This window comes from Triticum urartu, chromosome 5, assembly GCF_003073215.2.
Source record: "Triticum urartu cultivar G1812 chromosome 5, Tu2.1, whole genome shotgun sequence".
NCBI lineage: Eukaryota > Viridiplantae > Streptophyta > Magnoliopsida > Poales > Poaceae > Triticum > Triticum urartu.
Genome location: NC_053026.1, coordinates 396,182,491 through 396,207,027, shown reverse-complemented (window position 1 = coordinate 396,207,027; position 24,537 = coordinate 396,182,491).

Below are 24,537 nucleotides of genomic sequence, written 5' to 3'. Positions count from 1 at the left end.
TCCATTTGTTAGGGGGCTCATGTTCTATTATGGGCTGGACTTCCATGATCTGGCCCCAGATTCCCTCCTTCACATCTCGTCGTTCATCGTCATATGTGAGGCCTTCCTTCGCATTACCCCTCACTTCGGCCAGTGGCTCAAGACCTTCAATGTGAAGCCGAAGATGATCGAGGGGCGGCACGCAGAGTGCGGAGATGTCATAATAAGCAAAAGCGCTGATGCTCCATGGCCAGAGGGTTCCTTCCCAAAGGTGTCCAGTTTGTGGCAACGGGAGTGGTTTTGTATCATAGCTCCTCGAAGTGCCAAGTGGGTAGCCGCCCCTACCTTTCGCTCAGGCCCCCCACCACAACTGACGTCATGGATCAGCAGGGGGCTGAGCTGGGGTCCAGCAAAGGATGTGCCGATATTGCAGAGCCGCATCTGAGATCTCTTTGAGAGAGATTTCAGCCTAGTTATGGTAATGCAAGTTATGCTAGTTCATTGAGTCCAGCCTTGCAAACGTCGACCCCTCCGTATGTGGGAATTCAACCCGGAAGGACCGCGAACTATCTAGCACTTCCTCGGCATGATGCTCGAAGAGATGTACAAATCATTTTTTGGACCCCAAATAGAGTGTCCGGACACCACCGAGGATGCGGGTCTGAGCTGCAACCGCCCTGATACCCAATTAAGTAATCCCATGGCCGAACACTCTATCCTTTTATTTATCATGACATCATTCTGAAAAGTTGCTCCTTGACCAGGACTGGATAACAAAGGCGAAGATGATCAGGTGTTCGGCCCCCCTTCCCGAAGGCTTGGTCAATCAATCCAGTACTGGACAGAATGCTCGAGCCGACGCCTCATCAGGTGCCCTCAAAGGAAGATGAAGGGGGAATAAAGAGGCCGAAAGAGGGCCTCACTCGCTACTCGTCCCAACCGGGGGAATGAGCGCCTCCGCGAGGGAGGATAACCAAGGAGAAGAATCGAACATTCCCTCTCCTCGAGGAAGGAAGAGGATCAACTCTGAAGATCTGGAAACCAAGGTTTCCAAACGGGAGAAGAAATCTTCACCAGAGGGTCTTGCCTCGGAGGGTATTCTTGCCACACAATGTCCGCACGGGGATCAGTCCTTCACCGAGCTGTAAGTAATCAAAAGGTATTTTAATAGTGAAAGTGTCCTACCTTACTTCTGGAGACAATAACCGAAGCTTATATCTTGTAGTTCGGATCATAGCCCTTCTCGACAGAGTTCATCTTCGGGGGATCTTCTTCGGGAGATGATGGAGAGCGAAACGCCTCCCCCTGCCACCCCGCCTCATGAGGCGGGCGACCCTGAAGTGTCGTCGCGGAGGGTCTCTCCTGATCCGCCAAGGCCAGAGGGTAATCCTTTGGCTACCCCGAGTCCTCAGTATTCGGCTCCTAAAGAGAGCAATATAAAGTGTTTGGAACCGTACAGTGTGCGGTCGGACGCACTGAAGGATCTTCTGGAGCAAGAGGCCATCTCAGAAGCGCATTGTACGCTAATGGGTACAGTAATTGAAAGGATTTCATCCGCTGAAAGCAGATTGCATGAAGCTTTTATGAGTCTGCTGAAAGGCTTTGAGGTACATGAAATAGTGTATGTTTTTGACAGTACCGCACACGTTAGGTGTGCCCTATGCAGATAGTAGCCCCTGAGACTCTGGTTGTCGTCGAAAACGGCGGCAAACATAGGATCATAGTCCCAGGTAATAACCAGACCGCCTTTATGTGTAGGTGGCTGAAGCTCCGGTGGCTAGCCGGACTGATGGGTTTGCCGAGCTAAAGCGGTACCTTGATGCGATAGATGCCGACATCGTGCTTGTCAACAAGCGGCTTGACGAGGCACAGGGTAAGTGATTTCTGGTGATCAGCACATAGTAAGAGGAACTTGATGCCAGTATCTTTAATATGTTGTTACTGCAGATGGAGCTGCCACCGTGGAGACCCTTCGGGCGGAGCTTGCCCGAGCCAAGGAACAAGCAAGGAATAGCGATGCGGCCGCTCTAAAGGCGGTCGAAGAGCTGAGGGCCGAACAGCCGTGCATGGCCAGAGCAAGGAAAGAATATCCAAGATGGCCGTTGAGTTAGAAGATGCCGCTGACCATTACAAGCTTCTTGAAAAAGAAAACCGAGCGAGGGCGACAGACCTAGAGAAGGCCATGGTAGCAGCCAAGGAAGCCCGCTCCAAAAATCATAACGGCGAAGGAGGAGCTGCGTCAAGCTGCGGATATTGTGGCTGGGAAGCCCTTCTTGTTGCGGACTACGTTCGGAGATCCGAAGTATGCTCCTATTTATCAACTATGGAGTTCTGCAGACGCCTATGTGGATTTGGCAGCAAGTGCTGCTGATGCAGCCGAGTACTTCAAGGATCAAAAAGATCGTTGATACATCTCCAACGTATATATAATTTTTGATTGCTCCATGCTATATTATCTACTGTTTTGGACATTATTGGGATTTATTATCCACTTTTATATTATTTTTGGGACTAACCTATTAACCGGAGGCCCAGCCCAGAATTGCTGTTTTTTGCCTGTTTTAGGGTTTTGAAGAAAAATAATATCAAACGGAGTCCAAATGGAATGAAACCTTCGGGAACGTGATTTTCTCACCGAATACAACTCACGAGACTTGGACCCTACGTCAAGCCAACTAACAGGAGGCCACGAGGTCGGGGCGCGCCTGCCCCCCCCAGGCGCGCCCTCCACCCTCGTGGGCCCCCTGTTGCTCCACCGACGTACTTCTTCCTCCTATATATATCCACGTACCCCAAACCATCAGAACAGGAGCCAAAACCCTAATTCCACCGCCACAACTTTTTGTATCCACGAGATCCCATCTTGGGGCCTGTTCCGGAGCTCCGCCGGAGGGGGCATCGATCATAGAGGGCTTATACATCAACACCATAGCCTCTACGATGAAGTGTGAGTAGTTTACTTCAGACCTACGGGTCCATAGTTAGTAGCTAGATGGCTTCTTCTCTCTTTTGGATCTCAATACAATGTTCTCCCCCTCTCTTGTGGAGATCTATTCGATGTAATCTTCTTTTTGCGGTGTGTTTGTTGAGATCGATGAATTGTGGGTTTATGATCAAGTCTATCTATGAATAATATTTGAATCTTCTCTGAATTCTTTTATGTATGATTGGTTATCTTTGCAAGTCTCTTTGAATTATCAGTTTGGTTTGGCCTACTAGATTGATCTTTCTTGCAATGGGAGAAGTGCTTAGCTTTGGGTTCAATCTTGAAGTGTCCTTTCCTGGTGACAGTAAGGGCAGCAAGGCACGTATTGTATTGTTGCCATCGAGGATAACAAGATGGGGTTTTCTTCATATTGCATGAGTCTATCCCTCTACATCATGTCATCTTGCTTAAGGCGTTACTCTGTTTTTAACATAATACTCTAGATGCATGCTGGATAACGGTCGATGAGTGGAGTAATAGTAGTAGATGCAGGCAGGAGTCAGTCTACTTGTCTCGAACGTGATGCCTATATACATGATCATACCTAGATATTCTCATAACTATGCTCAATTCTGTCAATTGCTCAACAGTAATTTGTTCACCCACCATAGAATACTTATGCTCTCGAGAGAAGCCACTAGTGAAACCTATGGCCCCCGGGTCTATCTTTATCATATCAATCTCCTACTACTTAGTTATTTACTTTGCCTTTATTTTACTTTGCATCTTTATCATAAAAATACCAAAAATATTATCTTATCATATCTATCAGATCTCACTCTCGTAAGTGGCCCTATAGGGATTGACAACCCCTATTTGCGTTGGTTGCGAGGATTTATTTGTTGTGTTCAGGTACGAGGGACTCGCGCGTAGCCTCCTACTGGATTGATACCTTGCTTCTCAAAACTGAGGGAAATACTTACGCTACTTTGCTGCATCATACCTTCCTCTTCGGGGAAAACCAACGTAGTGCTAAAAGAGGTAGCAAGAAGGATTTCTGGCACCGTTGCCGGGGTGGTCTACGCAAAAGTCAACATACCAAGTACCCATCACATACCCTTATCTCCCGCATTACATTATTTTCCATTTGCCTCTCGTTTTCCTCTCCCCTCAATTCACCCTTGCCGTTTTATTCTCCCTTGATACGTCTCCGTCGTATCTACTTTTCCAAACACTTTTGCCCTTGTTTTAGACTCTATCTTGTATGATTTGAATGGAACTAACCTGGACTGACGCTGTTTTCAGCAGAATTACCATGATGTTGTTTTATGTGCAGAAAACAAATATTCTCGGAATGACCTGAAACTCCACGGGAGGTCTTAGAAAAAAACAATAAAAAATCCTCGCCAAATATGAAGACCAGGGGGCCCACACCCTTTCCACGAGGGTGGGGGGCGCGCCCCCTACCTCGTGGGCCCCCTGTTGACCCTCCGACGCCAACTCCAACTCTATATATTTGCTTTCGGAGAGAAAAAAATCAGGGAGAAGAAATCATCGCGTTTTATGATACGGAGCCGCCGCCAAGCCCTAAAACCTCTCGGGGGGCTGATCTGGAGTCCGTTCGGGGCTCCGGAGAGGGGGATTCATCGCCGTTGTCATCATTAACCATCCTCCATCACCAATTTCATGATGCTCACCGCCGTGCATGAGTAATTGCATCGTAGGCTTGCTGGACGGTGATGGGTTGGATGAGATTTATCATGTAATCGAGTTAGTTTTGTTGGGGTTTGATCCCTAGTATCCATTATGTTCTGAGATTGATGTTGCTATGACTTTGCTATGCTTAATGCTTGTCACTAGGGCCCGAGTGCCATGATTTCAGATCTGAACCTATTATGTTTTCATCAATATATGAGAGTTCTAGATCCTATCTTGCAAGTCTATAGTCACCTACTATGTGTTATGATCCGGCAACCCCGACGTGACAATAATCGGGACCATTCCCGGTGATGACCATAGTTTGAAGAGTTCATGTATTCACTATGTGCTAATGCTTTGTTCCGGTTCTCTATTAAAAGGAGGCCTTAATATCACTTAGTTTTCAATAGGACCCCGCTGCCACGGGAGGGTAGGTCAAAAGATGTCATGCCAGTTCTTTTCCATAAGCACGTATGACTATATACGGAATACATGCCTACATTACATTGACGAACTGGAGCTAGTTCTGTGTCACCCTATGTTATGACTGTTACATGATGAACCGCATCCGGCATAATTATCCATCACTGATCCGGTGCCTATGAGTTTTCCATATACTGGTTTACGCTTATTTACTTTTCCGTTGCTACTGTTACAATCACTACAAAATACCAAAAACATTACTTTTGCTGTCTTTACTTTTGTTGCCTCTACCACCACTATCATATTACTTTGCTACTAAACACTTTGCTGCAGATACTAAGTTTCCAGGTGTGGTTGAATTGACAACTCAGCTGCTAATACTTGAGAATATTCTTTGGCTCCCCTTGTGTCGAATCAATAAATTTGGGTTGAATACTCTACCCTCGAAAGCTGTTGCGATCCCCTATACTTGTGGGTTATCAAGAAAAATTTCTGGCGCCGTTGCTGGGGAGCATAGCTCTATTCTTTGAGTCACTTGGGATTTATATCTGCTAGACACTATGAAGAACCTGAGAGATCCAAAAACCAAGATCTATCCCTCAACTACGAGGGGAGGTAAGGAACTGCCATCTAGCTCTGCACTTGATTCACCTTCTGTTATGAGTAAGTTTGCGACACCTACATCTGCTTCTGCTATTCGTTCTGATATGTCGCATATTATTGATGATGCCACTTCTGCTATGCATGATACTTATGATGAAACTGCTTCTATGCTTGATACTACTGTGCCACTTACTGATTTTCTAGAAGAACAAATTGCTAGGGCTAGAGAAAAAGAAATTATTGAATCTGAATACGATGATGATAGTGATGATGAAAATATGCCTGTTATTCCTGAGGGTTATTTATTTGATCAAGATGCTTCTTTAGCTATCTTAGCTTGCAGAGATAGATATGAGCTTAAGAGGTTATTAATTAAATGGAACAAAGAATCACTTAGAGATAAAATGAAACCTGATCCTGCTTTTGCTACTTCACCTATATGTGTTCCTGATAAAGATTATGAATTCTCTGTTGATCCTGATATAATTACTTTGGTTGAATCTGATCCGTTTTATGGCTATGAATCTGAAACTGTTGTGGCACATCTTACTAAGTTAAATGATATAGCTGCCCTGTTCACTAATAATGAGAGATCACGTTACCTCTATTTACTCAAAATATTTCCATTCTCATTAAAGGGCGCTGCTAAGATATGGTTTAATTCTCTTGATCCTAGTTGTGTGCGTAGTCCCCAGGATATGATTTATTACTTCTCTGCTAAATATTTCCCTGCTCATAAGAAACAAGCTGCTTTGAGGGAAAAATACAACTTTGTGCAAATTAAAGAAGAGAGTCTCCCACAAGCTTGGGGGAGGCTTCTCAAGTTACTTAATGCTTTGCTTGATCATCCTCTTAAGAAACCTGAAATACTTGATATCTTTTATAATGGACTAACCGATGCTTCCAGAGATTACCTGGATAGTTGTGTTGGTTCTCTTTTCAGGGAAAGAACACCGGATGAAGCTGAAATTCTATTGAATAATATGTTGACAAATGAAAATAATTGGGCACCTCCTGAGCCACCTCCTGAGCCAAATCCTACTCCAAGTACTGAGCCTATTCCTAAACCAACTCCGAAGAAGAGAGGTGTTCTATTTCTCAGTCCCAAAGATATGCAAGAGGCAAAGAAATCTATGAAAGAAAAAGGTATTAAAGCTGGAGACGTTAAGAATTTACCTCCTACTGAAGAAATACAAGGTCTTAATTCATCGTCTGTTGAAGAAACTTATGATCTCAATCATTTATTTACTGAAGAACCTCCTGATCCTGATATCCTGACACATGTAGTAAAGGTAAATTCTATCTATAGATATGATAAAGCTGAAGTCCCCCCTACTAAAATTGCTAGTCGGTGCTTGGATGAGTTTGATAACTTTATGTATAAGCAAGATGACTTCAATGCTTATTTTGGTAGACAATTAAAAGAAAATGCTTATATGATTAGACGCTTGGGTGATTATATGGCTGATATTAAAGGTGAACTTAAACTTATTAGCAAACATGCTTCTATGGTCACCACTCAAGTAGAATAAGTACTTAAAGCTCAAAAAGAAATTCTTAATGAAATAAATAGTAAGAAAAATGATTATGCTATTAGAGTGGCTACTAGAACTGGTAGAATGACTCAGGAACTTTTGTATCCTGAAGGCCACCCTAAGAGAATCGAGCAAGATTCTCAAAAAAATAATATTGATGTTCCTAGTTCTTCTAAAAAGAAGAAGAAGAAAAATGATAGAACTGTGCAAACTTCTAGTGAACCTATTGCTGAACCACCTGATAATCCAAATGATATATCTATGTATGATGCTGAAACACAATCTGGTAATGAACATGAACCAAGTAAAAATATTAATGATGATGTTCATGATGATGCTCAACCTTGTAATGATAATGATGTAGAAATTGAACCTGTTGTTGATCTTGATAACCCACAATCAAAGAATAAACGTTATGATAAAAGAGACTTTGTTGCTAGGAAACATGGTAAAGAAAGGGAACCTTGGGTTCAGAAACCCATGCCTTTTCCTTCGAAACCATCCAAGAAAAAGGATGATGAGGATTTTGAGCGCTTTGATGAAATGATTAGGCCTATCTTTTTGCGTATCAGATTAACTGATGTGCTCAAAACGAATCCTTATGCTAAATATATGAAAGATATCATTACTAATAAAAGAAAGATACCGGAAGCTGAGATTTCCACCATGCTTGCTAATTATACTCTTAAGGGTGGAATACCAAAGAAACTTGGAGACCCCGGAGTACCAACTATACCTTGCTCCATTAAAAGAAATTATATTAAAACTGCTTTATGTGATCTTGGAGCCCGTGTTAGTGTTATGCCTCTCTCTTTATATCATAGACTTGACTTGAATAAGTTGACACCTACTGAAATATCTTTGCAAATGGCTGATAAATCAACTGCTATACGTGTCGGTATTTGTGAGGATGTGCCTGTTGTGGTTGCAAACGTTACTATTTTAGCGGACTTTGTTATACTTGATATTCCCGAGGATGATAGTATGTCTATTATTCTTGGAAGACCTTTTCTTAATACTGCAGGGGCTGTTATTGATTGCAACAAAGGCAATGTCACTTTTCATGTTAATGGTAATGAGCATACGGTACACTTTCCGAGGAAACAACCTCAAGTTCATAGTATCAACTCTATTGGAAAAATTCCATCGATTATATTTGGAGGTTTTGAATTTCCTCTTCCTACTGTCAAAAATACATATGATATTCTTATTATTGGGGATGTGCATATCCCCGTTGAGGTAACTTAGTGTTATTCGAAATTTCTCCGGTTTCATGATTATCGGAATGAGTTTGTTAACAAGACTTGATCAACCTTGTTAGTGGATTCTTTTTGATGAGCATGAGATGGATGAAACTAGAAGCACAAACTTCTGTACCCTCTTTATATTTTCTGTTATTTATATTAAATAAAGTAAAATAGTATTTTTCTGTCTGTTTCCTGACTTATCTGTGCAATATAAAAATATCCCAAAAATAAAAATCCTCAGAATGCCATGCCAATTTAATATGATTTTTTCGGGAATATTTGAGGATTTACTGTGCAAAAATTACCGCAGGAGGAGCTGCCACCTGGTCACGAGGGTGGTGGGCGCCCCCCTATAAGGCGCGCCCCCTGCCTCGTGGGCCCATGGTGGCCCTCCTCCACTTATTCCAGCACCCATCTTTTTCCTCTATGTCACACAAACCCGAAAAACCAACTCAAGCACGAGTTCCAGCCACTTTTGATGTGATTTTCGATCTGCTTGCTCAAAGCACCTCTCGCAAAACTGCTTGGGGAGATTGTTCCTTGGTATGTGACTCCTCCATTGGTCCAATTAGTTTTTGTTCTAGTACTTTATTCTTTGCAAATTTGTGCTGCATAGGTTACCATGTTCTTGAGCTTGCATGTCAAATTTATATGGTTCCTAGTAGTTCTAATGCTTGATATAGGCTCTAGGCACTTGTAGGAGTAGTTGCTACCAGTTTAATTGAGTTTGGTTCACTTTTATTTCGAAGTTACTAAAAATTTCAGAATTTTTCAAAGAAAAACAATATGTTTAGGAAGATGTTCCAAGGTGGTTCCTCTAAGAAGCAAGGACCCAAAATTGCTATGCGCGATGCTGACGAGGATCCACCAAGAGACGCTCCAGTACGGCCTTGCGAATGGCCGTCGGAAAATTTTATGGACCATGCGAGAACTCATATTTGCGCAATGCCGGTCTTGAGGATTTTGAGGCTAACAAATGCCCGCAGTATCATGATCTCACAAGTTCATTTGTGAGGAGGTTTCAGTATTCATCTTCGCGTAATTCTCCTTTAGTCATGTTTGATCTTTATGACAAATCTTATACCATGGACCTAGAGGATTTCACTTCTGCTTGCGAACTTCCATCATGGGGCAGTATTAGGGACCCCCCTAAATCTGAATTTAGAAACTTTCTTGCTAGTATAACTATGGGGGAATCCAGAGATATAACGCATGATACCATAGGGAGCATTCACTTTCCTACTATACATTATTTGGCTCATTTCATCGGTAGATGCATAAATGCTAAGGATGAAGCATGTCACATGTGTGTCCCTGATCTCAGCATTCTTAGGAGTGCTGTGTTAGGAGACCAATCTTATCATATGGGAGCCATTGTAGCTCGTAGGTTGCATCATAATAGACATAATGGAGATATCTTTGGAGGAATTTATGCAACTCGCTTAGCTCATTTTCTTGAAATAGACATTAGTGAGGGTGATATGGAGTTGCCTCCTACATATTTAGATTATAACTCTATGGCTTCGCACCAGTTTGTCGAGAGGCCCGAATCACCTCTCTTATATCGCTTAATTTTTGATAAACGACGTGTTTTCCGTATTACTCTCCCTGCTCCTGCCTTCTTTGATTCACAGACAAAAGGAAGATATGTTATTGCCAGAGAGGAGGCAGAAGAGTACGAGAGAAGAGTGGAGGCAGCCCGACTCCACGCTGCAGCTCAGCAGGCGATAACTGCTGCACAATAGTATGATCCCAACTATTCCTCTTTGTCGCAGTACGACCCCAACAACTATTATTATGGATATCCGCCAGGCCAGTCGTGGCCATAGACCAACTTAGGCCAAAAGCCTAAGCTTGGGGGAGTACGTATTTCTCACCGACATTACATTTATGTTCACACACACTCATTGCTAGATGTCGGTGCTCATACTTTTTCACTGTAATATCCATGCTAGTTTATTTTCTTTTTCCTGCTTTCTTCTTGTGTGTTTGCTTAACCTTAAGAAAAACCAAAAAAAATTAGTAGTAGTTTATTTTTCTGCTGTAGTAGTAATAATTAAAAAGAAAACCCAAAAATATTTCCCGTTCTTCTTTCGCTTGTTGGGAGCTTTCCCGTGTAAATAGTTTTATTTCTTTTCCTTTCTTGGGGGTCAGTAGGAGAAGACCATAATTAAATTGTTGAAGTGGCTCTTATATGGATTATTGATTGATTTAACCAAGATCCCACATTGCCTTGTCTTCTCCTATTTATTGAATGCTCGCAAATTCCAGCTTAATCCAATGCACGTGCACTCTTATTATTATTCACACCGTTCGGTCGTGCAAGTGAAAGGCAATTATGATGATATATGATGGACTGACTGAGATGAGAAAAGCTGGTATGAACTCGACCTCTTTTGTTTTTGTAAATATGATGAGTCCGTCGTTCTTGATTCAGCTTATTATGAATAAACATGTTTGCAATGACAATTAGAGATCATAGTTGCTTGTGCCATGCTTGATTAGCTATGAGTTATAATGATTTACCTTGTATGCCAACATGCTATTGAGATGATTATGATGTGGTATGATGGGGTGGTATCCTCCTTTGAATGATTTAAGTGACTTGACTTGGCACATGTTCACGCATGTAGTTGAAACAAAATCAACATAACCTTCACGATATTTATGTTCATGGTGGATTATATCCTACTCATGATTGCATCCAATGTTTATTAATTTTAATGCATGTACATGGCTGTTGTCGCTCTCTAGTTGGTCGCTTCCCAGTTTTTTGCTAGCCTTCACCTGTACTAAGCGGGAATACTGCTTGTGCATCCAATCCCTTATACCCCAAAGTTATTCCAGATGAGTCCACCATACCTTCCTATATGCGGTATCTACCTGTCGTTCCAAGTAAATTTGTATGTGCCAAACTCTAAACCTTCAAATAAACATTCTGTTTTGTATGCTTGAATAGCTCATGTATCAACAAAGGATGTCCTTATTCTCAAGAGGAGTGGACTCCGCTCCTCACTCACGAGAAAATGGCTGGTGTAGCGACACGGCCTCAGATGGTCAAGTCTATGTGCTTCAGTGTCATCCCTGGATCGGTAATGCTGACACACACAGTACTCGAGGATTTATATCAGAGTAGCAATCACACACTTACTACAATAATATGGCTTAAGGCCATCTAATGCGATAACAGCGGAAGGCTTGGAAGATAAAGTGAGTCCATCAACTCCAACGGCATAGCTGAGCTGCACGGCAACGACCTAACGAACCTTACTCCTCGTCTGAAAAGTCTGCAACATAATACGTTGCAGCCCGAAAACGGGTCAGCACATGGAATATGCTGGCAATATAACACAGTAGAGCAGAAACAGAATAATGCTATCACTACATGCATATATGGCTGGTGGAAAGCTGTATGGTTATAGTTTTTTTGCGAAAAGCCAATTTTTCCCTACAACAAAGGAGTAGATTTTAATTTAACTATCATGGTGGTTGAAACATCATTGAGAAGGTACCCCCAACTCAATCCCAATTGAAGTGATTAACAACCCAACAGTATTAATTAAACATGGTGAGATACATGTGATAACCCAAGTACTAGATACTCAAGAATTGTCCATAACCGGGGACACGGCTAACCATGATTAGATTGTACGCTCTGCAGAGGTTTGCGCACTTTTCCCCACAAGACTCGATCGCCTCCGTTGGATTTCTCCCACTACATGGTGTTTGAGAAACGGATGACCGAGACACAGTCTTTCAGAAATGTTAACTCTCTACTCCGGGTAGACCATACCAAACCCACTACCTACTGATCTACCTCGTCAAGAGCTTCACGTAACTTACTCAACTATGATAGAACCCATAATAGCTTGTGGCTGCACACGGAAGTTTCTAGCATGAATCATCTCAGTTCCCTTTGAGCCTGGGTGGCGGTCCATAGGAAGATCACACGGATACCCCGGGATTTCCAAAAAAATACAGACAACACTGGGTTCCCCAGGTGCCTCAATCCACCCAGTTGTTTGATTAAGTTGCCACCTTAAGTTGAACCATTAATTAACAATCTCACATCTGTCATGAATTTCACTCAAACCCAAACCACGTCTACGAGCATAACATAGCAATATAATCAATACGTAGAAGTAATCCCAAGGGTTTGAATATAATAGGGCAATAGGTTCTACCTCAGCAACTACTTCCAAACCCACAAGTTAATGACATCCTAATCATGCAATGTTTGAGGATTGGAACTAATGCATAAAAACTGGGTAATAATGGGATATGATCAAAGTGTTACTTGCCTTGCTAACGATCCACGAATCCTAGAGACTCGTAGTAACACGCTTCGCACTCCGGGAATTCTATCGCAAGCAAACAATAACATACATAAGTAACAAGCAACGATGCACAAGCAAAACTCAAATAAGAGAGGTTGACCAGAAAGTTCAACTTAAGAACTCCGGTACACAAAAAGAATCAAAACAAACGAAGCAACGAAAGTCAAACGGTGAAAGAAAACCACTTCGTTTACCAATCTGAACTTAGGTAAAATTTTACAGTACCAAAAACTTGTTTGAGTTGATTAACCGGGAAGAGGGTTTCGAGACAAAACTCAAGGCGCTTGAATCGCCTGATTCCGATAAACGAGCGAAAAGATAAACAGAAATTAAGATCGGATCAAAAATCGCTATCAGAAAAATCACGGAATAAAGCCGAGAAAAAAGAAAAAAAAAGAAAAACGACGAACAGATTAACGAACGAACGTTCGTTATCTGGATCTAAACGAAGAACGCGTTCGTTAAAACGAACGAACGAGCGAACGCTCGCTAAATAAATAAACCGGAGAAAAACCGATCAATTTAAAAAACGAAAACTAGGGTTTTGAGAAAAAAATAGAACCGAACGGTTTTTAAGAAAAATGGGCGGTTGGATCCGGCGGCTACCTCCGGCGGGGGGCTCCGGCGAGGGCTTGGGCGGCGGGGCGGCAGCTCGCGGGGCGGCGGGGTGCGGCGGCGGAGGGGGGCGCTGCAGCGGCAGCGGCGTGAGGCGCGGCGCGGCTTGGGGCGGGGTGCGGGAGGCGGCGATGGTGGCGGTGGGGGGCTCGGGCGGCGCGTATATAAAGGGGCGGGGTGGGGCGGCTTGGAGGAGGGGGCAAGGCGGCGGCGACGGAGTCCGGCTTGGACTCATCGTCCGAGTCGGCGGTGGCGGCGGCTGGGCCGGCCTGGCTCGGCTGGGCCCTAGGCCCAGTCGGGCGCGGGATTTTTTTTATATAATACCGCCGACAGAAGAAAAATCCTAGAAAAATAAAAAAAATCTAAAAATGCTAAAACAAAATTTCACCGTCTAAATAAAATATTTAGGACGAGTTGAACATTTTCTTGGCCCTAAAATGCAATTTTGAAAACGTGCAATTTTTCTAATGCAAATAAAATCCGAATAAAACCAAATAAAATCCAATAAATGATTTTAATATTTTCCTCCAATATTTCAATTATTTTGGAGAAGTCATATTATCTCCACTCATTTGATTTAATATGAAATATTTTTCGGACAGAAAAATTATTAAAATCAAAATCCTCGTTTCATTATTTGATAAAAATCAAATATGTAAAGCGGAAAATCCCCAACTCTCTCCGTGGGTCCTTGAGTTGCTTAGGATTTCAGGGATTGCGGAACGGAAATACAATAAATCATGATATGCATGGATGATCTATGTATAACATTCCAAATTAAAAATTTGGGATGTTACAAACCTACCCCCCTTAAAATGAATCTCGCCCTCATACCTATTTTCTAGCCAACTCGAGGAGGGGGCCCAGCGCGGCCCATCTTCATCAACATAGACCCAAGACCCTCACGAGGGGCCAAGCCTCGCGGGGCGGACGACACGGAGCTTCCTCAGGCACGGCCTCATCAGGCTGGCTCGTGAGGAGGCGGAGAGATCAAGGCGGGGTACCTCACGAGGTACCCGTGACGCAAGCCATGACGACCAAAGGCGCCAGGCGGGCGCCAGCCGCGCAGTGTCCTCCTTTCCTCTTTGGTGCAAAGGGAGCAAGCACAGGCGAGAGCATCAAGCAAAGGCACCCGCTTCGGTGCAACGAGACCAAGACCAGTCCAACGGCAAGGAGGAAGTCATTGTGGAGCGGAAGCCAGCGTCACCACCAGAGCCTTTGGCAGGCGAGGACCAACTTTAGTCAAGATAAGTGTACCAGATGTTCCCCTTCAAAATGGCCAATTGTTGGCGCCCTTCCCGCTCAATATTTGGGAAGAGACCCAGGGCCTTTGCCTATAAATTGGACTAGCCACCCACAGGGTAGAGGGGAGATCGGAGGTCGGAGATCGGAGATCGGAGATGGCAGATCGGAGATCAGATCGAAATCAGAGAGAGAATCGAGGAGAGAGAGAGAGAAGGGTGACTGAACTCCTCCTAGCAGTTCATCCCCCCAGCCAAGAACAGACCCTCGCGAGGCTGTTCTTCCTTGTATTACTCATCATCATCAGCCCAAGAGGCAATCCACCACACCACACACTGGAGTAGGGTATTATACCACAACGGTGGCCCGAACCAGTATAAACCCTGTGTCTCTTGTGCTGTTCCTTCCATAGCTTAGATCATAGCGAGGCGGAGGGGTGCAGGTAGGTAGAGGGAGAAATCTCCGCGCGCACCCCAGTGTTCGAACCTCAAGGGTCTGCCGGAACCCGAAATCCGACATTTGGCGCGCCAGGTAGGGGTGCGCCGGAATTCGTATTCCACCACCCCATTTTCCTCCGACCATCGCGTCCATGTCTGACGCTCGTCGGGCCCGCGCCGAGCGTCGGGCCGCTCTCGCTTCCCGCGTCGCCCAGACGGCTCCTGTCGGCGGGCGTCCTCGCCGTTCCCCGTCACCTGCCGTCAACGCTGCCACCGGCCCAGCGGGGGACGAGCAGCAAGCGTCGTCTCAGCATCCGTCCGTGCGGCAAGATGGCCGCACCGCTACTCCCTCACTCACCCCAGCTGGTTCTTTGTCCCGCGCACTCCGCGCACCCATGGAGGCTCGAGCTGCGCTCATCGGAGCAAAAGAGCTCCTGCGCTACCGTCCCGTCGACGACGTCTACGAAGAATGGCTCGGCCGCGTCGCCGAGCTCGTCCGCGCCGCAGGGGGCTCTCCTGCGCTGTCTGTCCCGCTACACCACACCCCGCCCCGCACGGGCGACGAAGCTCCGGGGGCGCCCCAGCCGCCTCCTCCTCAAGAAGGTGCCATGGCTCCAAGGCGCGTGGCCCCTGGGCGGAACCCGCTTCGTCAGGTGCCAGCGCGGCAAGAGCAGAGCTGCCAAGAAGTCCCTCGCCCGCAAGAAGCTGCCCGGGCGCTCCCTGCTCCAGCATGTCGCGACCATGTTCCTGCTCCCGCACGTCAAGGCCCCGCGCTGCTCCCAGCTGCAGCGCGTGGGGACATGCAAGACCAGGCTCTCCGTCAACCAAGGCCTCCCGTGGCCACAACAGGCTGCCGTGCCTTCACCACCGAGCTACGCAGTGTCGCGTGGCCCGGCAAGTTCAAGCCAGACCTGCCTCCTCGTTACGACGGCACGGCCGACCCTGCGGAGTTCCTCCAGCTCTATGAGCTGGGCATCGAAGCTGCCAACGGAGACGAGAAGGTCATGGCGAACTGGTTTCCCATGGCGCTCAAGGACGGGGCCCGCACCTGGCTCCTGAACCTGGCTCCAGGCACGATCTCCTCCTGGGACAAGATGCGCACCCGCTTCATCACCAACTTCCAAGGTACTCGCGACTGGCCACCCGCCGTGAGCGACATGTGCTGCATCAAGCAACAACCCGGAGAGACCCTACAGAAGTACATCCAGCGCTTCAACAATGCACGCCTCAAGATTCCCAAGGTGACCGAGGAGGCCATCATCTCAGCCTTCTCCGACGGCGTGCGCGACGTCAAGATGAAGGAGGAGCTGGCGATGCATGAAGACCTATGCACTTCCTTGGAGTTGTTAAACTTGGCAACCAAGTGCGCCAGGGCTGAAGAAGGGCGTCTCTCCCTCCTCGAGCTGCCTGTCGCGGACCCAGAATAGAAGAAGCCCAAGGCCAAGGATGTGAAGCGCAAGGGGGCCGCCGTGCTCGCGGCAGAACCAAACACCAAGCGGGGCAGAGATCAGCCCGAATCTTCCAAGGGCAATCGGTACTGTGTGTACCACGACCTCCACACCCACAACACCAACGAATGAAAAGAGCTCCGAGCCATGCGAGAAGGAAGGATCGGCCGTCGCCCCGACCGCGGTGACCGGGGCTACGGTCAAGGAGGAGGAAGGAACGCAGGACGCTGGGAAGACCGCTGCCCGCGCCAAGGGTGGCGCGATCGACCTCGTGAGGATCGCTGGCAAGACCCGGCTCGCGAGGGAGACTGGAGGGATCAGCCTCGCGAGGATCGCCCGCCAGGTAACGCAGGTCTCCCTCCGCTGCCGCCGCAGCCAAGGAGAAACGAGGACCGCCATCAGGACAAGGGGGCTGGGGGCTTCCAGGAGCCGCGCGCGATCGCCTGCATCCTGGGCGGGGCTCAAGCCCCAGCCTCTCAACGCATCTTCAAGCAATTCGCCCGCGAAGTGAATGCAGTCCTCCCCAAGCTCGAAGCCACGCGCCCTCTCAGGTGGTCGGCGCGCGCCATCACGTTCAGCTCAGCAGATCAGCTCAAGTGTGCGTCCACAGCCGAAGTCCTCCCGATGCTTTGTTCCCCAATCATCAGCAATGTGGTGGTCACCAGGACCCTCATCGATGGCGGGGCAGAGCTCAACGTCCTGTCCGTGGAAACATTCAACAATCTCCAAGTGCCCTACAACTAGCTTCAGCCAACCAAGCCTTTCTCCGGAGTCACCGACGGCTCCACGGTCTCGATTGGGCAGGTCCGCCTCCCTGTCACCTTCGGGGCACACGACAACTACCGCACCGAGCTCATCGACTTTGACATCGCTCACATTCGCCTGTCGTACAACGCCATCCTTGGGTACCCAGCGCTGGCCAAGTTCATGGCCGTAACTCACCACGGCTACAACATCCTCAAGATGCCAGGAAGTGGCGGAATCATCACTATGCCCTGTGAAGAGGACGCGGTGTGTTCCCTGGAACGAGCCTTTCAGGCCGCATCGCTGGAAGACCCGGATCACGGAAGCAGGAGGCTTCCCAAGACCGCCCCCAAGAAGAAGAAGACATCGTCCGGCCCGGCCCCTCAGGAGGCAGGCCCCTCAAGGCCCCCGCCTGCCCAGGGGGAACCTCCTTCCATCACATAGGAAAGCGCGCCCGGCGCCCTCCTCAGGCAGGGCTCGGGGGCTCTCCCCTGGAGGGCCATCGACCTGGCTAAGGTCACGAGGGAGGCGCTTGGGCACCACATGGAGGCATGTTTCGAAGCACGTTTCCCTCAAGAAGGAGTAAGGCAAGGAGGGCAAGACCCTCAGGAGTTCGTCAGCAAGGCCATTCAGGAGCTACAGGAGTCAAGAGTCATGAGAGGCGGCCGCCGCCTACCAGCTATGGCTCCCCATCCAGGCGAGGATGGTGGGCCGCGCGTCTGCATCAACGTACCAGGGCTCAATCGATTCGCCTCTCTAGAGCGCCTCTGGCCCTCGTGAGTGGGGCGCTGTGAAGGTCCACCCCACAGCTACGTTCGCATGCCATACGGCTTGCCGAACGCGGCTGCCATGTACCAGCGCCTCATGAGGGGCATCATGGAGGCTCAAGAGGCCAGGCGTTCCGCAGCCTTGGCGGAGATGGAGATGGTCCGCGAGGAGCCACCAGCGCCTCCGGAGCCTCCCGAGGCCCCTGGGCCTGGGGGCTCATGAGGATCGACTTCCGTAGCCCACCGAGTCTGCTACGCCAACACTCCTTCGTCCTCAACATCATCAGGTGACATCTTTCAAGTTTCATTTCCAGCTGGGAGCGCCCCCCAGGGCTGCATTATTCCCAGGCCGCATGGGTCCGTCCCTGCGGCATGTATCCCTTTTATTTTATGTTGTTAGCTTACCTTGTTGGGGGCGCCCCTCGGGCTGCATCATCCCCAAGTCGCTCGGGCCTGACCCAGTGATGTCCGCCTTCCCAGCATCTATTTGAATGAATCCACTCCTTCGCGGCTAATGTGTTTGACCTAGTTGCCCGCTCAACTGACGCCAACTGACGGAGCTGCTCCCAAACGGCACGACGCTTGCGCATGGCTCCGTCCCTGCAACGCTGACAAACCTGAATGGCTGAGCTCTGGCCGCGGCAGCCCCGCATGGCGCCACCTTGTCAAGCCTTCAGTGCCTCATCGCCCCTCGGAAGCAACCAACGGCTGACTGTCAATTGTCATGGCAACCCCTCGTTCTTTCTATGATGGGTCTACAGGATCTCCTGAAGGAGCTGCATCAGGCGAGGCCCTTGCGGTGTCTCCTTCACTCTCATCCACGTGAACCGCTTGCACGTTAAAGGGGGGGTGCCTGAGCATCGTGACTCAAGGCTCCTACTGGTTCTCCAGCCCTCACCCTCTGGCCTTGTCCACGGCATCGCGACCTGGCATACCAGCGACAGCTGAGACTCGCTCGAGGGCCGGGACCCGAGGACGTAGAGCAGAAAGGGGAGCAAAGGCGAGAGGGGAGGGACACTCAAGGACCTTGCCGAGCAACCTCACGCCTGCTGATGCACGGACCCGGCGACACACCAGAGAGCGGCCCCTGATTCTCGAGATAAGTCACCACCCGGAAGCACCAGCTACCGTGGCACCATCCCCGCACCTAATGCAATCCCGTGTTAGCGACGCCGCTCTCCTTTCTCACCGAACGACGGCTGCTTGAGCGCCAAAGGGGACCTCCTGAGCATCGCGACTCAGGGGCTCTTACCGGACCCCGGGTCGCTCACCTCCTGGCCGTGACCACGGCATCGCGACCTGGCATACCAGCGATGGCTGAAGCCGCCATGGGGCTGGGACCTATCGGCGCAGAGCACCAAGCCCTCGTGAGGTTTGAAAGGGAGAACTGAGCTAAGACGGAATGAGAAACTCGCACAATTCTACGACAAGGGTTATATTAACAAAACAGGATCATAGGCACCTTACAAGCCCCCACGGGACGCGTCTTTGATTCCTCACAGGGAACAGATCCTAAAAGGACGCTAGCTACATGCGCCCCTGCAAAAGACGCCATCATCAACAGTGGGTCGTCAAGCACCGGCACCAACCCCATCCAGATCAGAGTCGGCGACGGCCTGACGAGCCCGCCCTGCTCCAGGAGCGGCGCCAGCTCGAGGGCTCGTAGCTGTCGTCGCTCGTCTCCGGAGTCGCGAAGAGCTCGCCGGAGTCGCTGGAACCTCCGACGCCTCCGCCGCCTGAGGAGCCGCCAAGGGAGCGGTCGGCGGGCCCAGTCCTCACCGTAGCAGGGTCCCGACCACCTCTCCTGGGGCAGCACTCCAGCTGGCGCCCGTTAGCATCGAAGACCTTGAAGAACATCACCGAAGCACCGTCGTACTCCAAGTGGATCGCAAGGGCGCCTCTTATCCTGCAAACCCGGGAGATTTCACTCCAGCCTCGAGTCATGAAGACCTCGCTCGGGGAAACGACCGCGACCTCTGCCTCGGTCGCGAGGGTGCTGCAGCCGGCGTGCTGCAGCCAGAGCCTCAGGAGTTCTCCCTGCGGGATGATGGAGGCGAAGAAGGGAGTTAGGCGAATCCAAGACTGAGGAGGCATGGCGGCGTGGAGCACGAACTCTTGGGAGGAGCCCTCGGTGTGGACCCCAGGGGGGACGACCCACACCTTCATGACCCATCGGCGCCGACGGCGACGCCGCCCGTGGCGATCGGCATCGACTCCTTCAGAGCCCTCGATGTTGGCGTACAAGGGAAGTGGGAACCCCGGCAGTGGCCGCTCGCACCAGGGCCTCGACACCACCTGATGGGCCCCCTCGTCCCGGCCGCAGAGGGCGAGCCGTTTCTTCGGCGGGAGCTGGTCTGGTTCCTCTCGGGGAGCCTTTCCCTTCTCTGCCGCCGAGAACCGGCGGATCGGAGCCATCGCAGCAAGACGGAGCAAGGACCGGGAAGAAGGAGAAGCAACAAGGGATGGACTGGAAGGGCGCGCATCGTTCCATACTTATGGCCGGCGAAGGCCAACCGCCGACCTCCACGATCGCAGGTAATCATGACCCGCTTTGCATGCAGGGACTTGTCCAGTCTGTGCAGTTGCCGAGGCGCCGTGGGAAGTGGAGACGCCCACGTCCAATCAACCGCCACGTGGCGCCCAAGGCCGCAGGCTGTTAGGCCCACGGCGCTTCGCTCTTGCCCTTTTGCCTCCCTGCACGGCCAAGTCCGGGCGCGCCTTGGGCCCGGGGGCTACTATCGGCGTTCTGGGAACGGGGATCCCCAGACTTGCCTGCCTGCGGCCTGCGGCATGGCTCGAGGAGGGGGCCCAACGCGGCCCATCTTCATCAACACAGACCCAAGACCCTCGCGAGGGGCCAAGCCTCGCGGGGCGGACGACATGGAGCTTCCTCAGGCACGGCCTCATCAGGCTGGCTCGCGAGGAGGCAGAGAGATCAAGGCGGGGTACCTCACAAGGTACCCGTGACTCAAGCCATGATGACCAAAGGCGCCAGGCGGGCACTAGCCGCGCAGTGTCCTCCTTTCCTCTTTGGTGCAAAGGGAGCAAGCGCAGGCGAGAGCATCAAGCAAAGGCACCCGTTTCGGTGCAACGCGACCAAGACCAGTCCAACGGCAGGGAGGAAGTCATTGTGGAGCCCAAGCCAGCGTCACCACCAGAGCCTTTGGTAGGCGAGGACCAACTTTAGTCAGGATAAGTGTACCAGATGTTCCCCTTCAAAATGGACAATTGTTGGCGCCCTTCCCGCTCAATATTTGGAGCGGCCCAGGGCCTTTGCCTATAAATAGGAATAGCCACCCACAGGATAGAGGGGAGATCGGAGATCGGAGATCGGAGATGGAAGATCGGAGATCGGAGATCGGATCGAAATCAGAGAGAGAATCAAGGAGAGAGAGAGAGAAGGGTGACTGAACTCCTCCTAGCAGTCCATCCCCCCGGCCAAGAACAGACCCTCGCGAGGCTGTTCTTCCTTGTATTGCTCATCATCATCAGCCCAAGAGGCAATCCACCACACCACACACTGGAGTAGGGTATTACACGACAACGGTGGCCCAAACCAGTATAAACCCTGTGTCTCTTGTGCTGTTCTTTCCATAGCTTATATCTTAGCGAGGCAGAGGGGTGCAGGTAGGTAGAGGGCGGAATCTCCGTGCGCATCCCAGTGTTCGAACCTCAAGGGTCTGCCGGAACCCGAAATCCGACACAATCCCTCAGGTAACTCCAACTTGTAGGCAACTTCTCCCATCCGTTCCAAAATGCGATACGGTCCAACAAATCTCGGGGCTAACTTTCCTTTAACTCCAAAACATTTCACTCCTCGCAAGGGCGATACTCGCAGATATGCTCTATCTCCAATTTTGTAGGTTACCTCCTTGCGTTTTGAGTCTGCATAACTCTTCTACCTAGACTGAGCAATCTTCAGTCGGTCTCAGATCAGTTTTACCTTCTCCTCAGATTCTATAATCAAGTCTGGTCCAAACAACTGTCGGTCTCCTACCTCATCCCACATCAACGGTGTTCTGCACCTGCGTCCATACATGGCTTCAAACGGTGCCATCTTCAAACTGGCTTGGTAGCTATTGTTGTATGAGAACTCTGCATACGGCAAATTCTCATCCCAACTAGATCCATAGTCTAGTGCACAGGCTCTCAACAGGTCCTCCAAAATTTGATTGACTCTCTCAGTCTGTCCATCTGTCTGCGGGTGAAACGTTGTACTGAACTCCAATCTCGTTCCCAAAGTCTGGTGTAACTGATGCCAACACTTTGAAGTAAACTGTGTTCCTCGATCTGATACGATGGTCCTCGGAACTCCATGCAGACATACAATCCTGGACATATAGGTCTTGGCCAACTTTGCACTTGTATAGGTGGTTTTCACTGGGATGAAGTGAGCTACTTTGGTCAAACGATCAACTACTACCCATATGGAATCATATCCTGCTTTAGTCCTAGGTAATCCGGTGATAAAGTCCATGCCAAGTTTATCCCACTTCCATTCGGGTATCGGCATAGGCTGTAACAGTCCTGCTGGCTTCTGATGTTCTGCCTTAACTCTCTGACATACATCACATACGGCTACATACTCGGCAATATCCTTCTTCATACCAGTCCACCAGAAACGTTCCTTCAAATCCAAATACATCTTGGTGTTTCCGGGGTGTATCGAGTATGGTGAGTCATGCGCCTCTTGAAGTATTAAATTTCTGATCTCCTGATTATTGGGCTCATAAATTCGGTCCTCAAACCATAGGGTATCGTGCTCATCCTCACGAAAACCTTTGGCCTTTCCTTTGCCCATCTTCTCCTTTATCTCGGCAATCTCTTTATCATCTTTCTGAGCTTCCCGAATCTTGTCCAGCAATGTCGACTGAACCTCCATTGTGGCAATGAACCTTCTAGGTACAATCTCTAATCGAAGTTCCTTGATGTCCTTTGCTAATTCCTTCGGCAGTCCTTTACTTTCAAGGATATTAGCATAACTCTTCTGACTCAGTGCGTCTGCTACGACATTGGCCTTTCCTGGATGATAGTGTAGCTTCATATCATAATCCTTTATAATCTCCAACCATCTCCACTTCCTAAGGTTCAGCTCCTTCTAGGTGAAGATGTACTTCAAACTCTTGTGATCCGTGTACACATCACAACGGTTTCCAATAAGGTAATGTCTCCTAGTCTTCAACGCATGCACTACGGCTGCTAGCTCCAAATCATGCGTAGCATAATTCAACTCATGAGGTTTTAGTTGTCGTGAGGCATACGAAACAACTCTTCCGTCCTGCATAAGCACACATCCAAGTCCTAAGCGAGAGGTGTCGCAATACATTTGGAACTCCTTATGTATATCTGGCAGTACTAGCACTGGGGTTGTAGTCAAACGTTTCTTCAACTCCTGGAAACTTGCTTCACAATCTTCTGTCCATGTAAACTTGGTATCCTTCTTCAACAGTTCAGTCATTGGTTTTGCAATCTTGGAAAAATTCTCAATGAATCTCCGGTAGTATCCTGCGAGTCCAAGAAAACTGCGGATCTCGCTAACTGAGGTGGGTGCCAACCACTCAGTGACTGACTGAACCTTGCTGGGGTCTACTGCTATACCTTCTCCCGATATAACATGTCCAAGGAATCCGACTCCCTTCAGCCAAAACTCGCATTTGCTAAACTTAGCATACAACTGGTGTTCCCTGAGCTTCTCGAGAACTAAACGCAAATGCTCTTTGTGCTCCTCCTCGTTCTTCGAGTATACCATGATATCATCAATAAACACCACAACAAACTTGTCCAAATACTCCATGAACACCTTGTTCATCATGCTCATGAAATAGGCATGGGCGTTAGTCAGTCCAAACAACATGACCGTGTACTCGTATAATCTATATCACATTGTGAACGTCGTCTTTGGTATGTCCTTCTCTCGTATCTTCAACTGATGATACCCTGATCGTAAATTGATCTTTGAGAACACTTTAGCTCCTTGCAACTGATCAAACAGATCATTGATCATCAGCAGTGGGTACTTGTTCTTTATCATCACTTCATTCAAGGCTCGATAATCAACAACCATCCTTAGGGATTTATCCTTCTTCTCAACCAAAAGTACTGGGGCTCCCCAATGTGATGAACTCCTTCGGATGTATCCTTTCTCCAATAACTCCTTGATCTGTTTATTAATTTCCTCCAGATCATTCGCGGGTATCCGATAGGGTCTCTTGGATATTGGTCCTATTCCTTTTAACAGCCCTATCAAAAACTCAATATCTCTGTCTGGTGGCATGCCTGGTAACTCCTCTGGGAAAACATTCGGGTAATCCTTTACTACCGGCACTTCCTCCTGAACAACTCCCGTAAGGGCATTCACTTGGCTCCTTTTAGGCACATGCTTAGACACATACTTAATCATTTTTCCCTCCGGGGTGGTGAGATAAATCGACTTACTCGCACAGTCAATGCTTCCTCCATACTTTGACATCCAGTCCATACCCAATATCACATCCAATCCTTGCGACTCCAAGATAATTAGGTCGGACAGAAACACA